Source organism: Mangifera indica, unplaced genomic scaffold (genome assembly GCF_011075055.1).
Source record: "Mangifera indica cultivar Alphonso unplaced genomic scaffold, CATAS_Mindica_2.1 Un_0006, whole genome shotgun sequence".
Classification (NCBI taxonomy): Eukaryota; Viridiplantae; Streptophyta; class Magnoliopsida; order Sapindales; family Anacardiaceae; genus Mangifera; species Mangifera indica.
This window is the reverse complement of record NW_025401098.1, coordinates 107260-108875: the sequence shown is the minus strand read 5'-3', so window position 1 is coordinate 108875 and position 1616 is coordinate 107260. Positions and strand designations below refer to the sequence as shown.

General features: G+C 31.4%; 1 non-coding gene across 1 annotated transcript; it reads right to left on the bottom strand.

The window, feature by feature from the left end:
- Positions 1-993: 993 nt before the first annotated feature.
- LOC123205461 lies at positions 994-1100 on the bottom strand. The gene has a single exon (XR_006499850.1). It is a non-coding gene; the product is annotated as a small nucleolar RNA R71 (small nucleolar RNA).
- Positions 1101-1616: the final 516 nt, after the last annotated feature.

Genomic DNA, 1616 nt, shown 5'->3' with positions numbered 1-1616 from the left:
TAGGTAATTTCTTAATCTTTACATGCTTGATCAACTTCAAAAGAAGAATTAAGTAATTTAGGATTATTACCCGCCGTGTTCTCATCAATTTATTGTTTTAGATCTTATCTATTAGTAATTACAAATGATTCATTGTGAAATCTTAAATCCTAGATAAGTTTGCTTGGTAATTAGTCCTTTAATTTTTTTGTTTTAATCAATTTATCCACTAATTTTAATTAAATTACTGCATTTTTATTCATTTTTCTAGATTAAATATTTGGTTTCTCTAGCTAGTTTGAATTAGAAAATAAACTAGTACTTAATAGTCAATCCCTGTGGGATTAACATCTTTCAATATTACTTGATTGACTTGTACACTCGTGAGCCATAGGCAACAAGTTTTTGGTGTTGTTGTTGGGGATTGGTATCTTATTAATATTAGTAAAATTTGTAATTCGGCTAGACTAGAGTTTATTTCTTTTATTTGATTTCCTTGTGTTTTTATTCATTTTGCAATGGTTGTTTGGTTGATGTTCAAACCTAAAGATTTGGAATTATTGGAGTTTGATCTAGAGATAGAAAGAACTTCCAAAGACTTAAAGGGAGGGAAAGGAAGAAAATGAAAGATTAAAAGTAGCAAACAACAATCAAAGAGCTCTTTAGGAATACGCTATACCAACCACTCATGATGGTATTTCAAGAGTTATGAGACTGCTAGTGGATGCATATAATTTTGAGATTAACCCTTCCATTGTACAAATGATACAACAAAATCAATTTGGAGGCTTGCCTAATAAGGATCTGCATGTGTATTTATCACGGTTTCAAATTTGTGATACCTTCAAGATGAATGAGATTTCCAAAGATGCAGTGAAGCTAAGATTGTATTCATTCTCTCTATTGGATAAAGCCATATCTTCATTAGATTTTAGACCAACAGGTAGTTTTACCACTTGGCAGATACTTTTACAAGCATTCCTTACTCAATACTTTCCTCTTGGCAAAATGGTAAAATTGAGAAATGAGATAAATATTTACTACCAGAAAGACAAAGAGACATTGTATGAAGTTTAAGAGAGGTTCAAAGAATTACAAAGATAATGTCCTCACCATGGGTTGCCCAATTTGTTGCTTTTATGAACATTCTTTAATAGGCTTCAAGATTCTTTGAAAAGCATTTTAGATATAGCTTCTAATGGTTCATTATTGAAAAAGACATCAGATGAAGCTAAACAATTGATTGAAGAAATGACTTCTAATAGCTTTTGACGGTTTAATGAGAGAATCAATCATAGGAGAGCTTTAAAAGTCAATGAGGAGGATGGAATTTCTATAACAAACACTAAATTAGATGTTTTGGCAAAGAGATTAGAAAACCTAGATGTGAAAGTTATACTTACACCTACTTGTGATATATATAGAGAAGACCATAATAGATATGAGTGCCAAATAGGTGCCAAATGGGTGGTGAATTTTCACAAGAATCTTCAAGTGAGCAAGTGAATTATGTGAACTACAACCAAAGGTGTTAGATTAAACACTTATGACCCATGTTGGAGAAATCACCAAATTTCACATGGTCAACCCCTAAGGAAACACCTCAAATCTCAATCCTAGCTTTAATTCCAACTTTA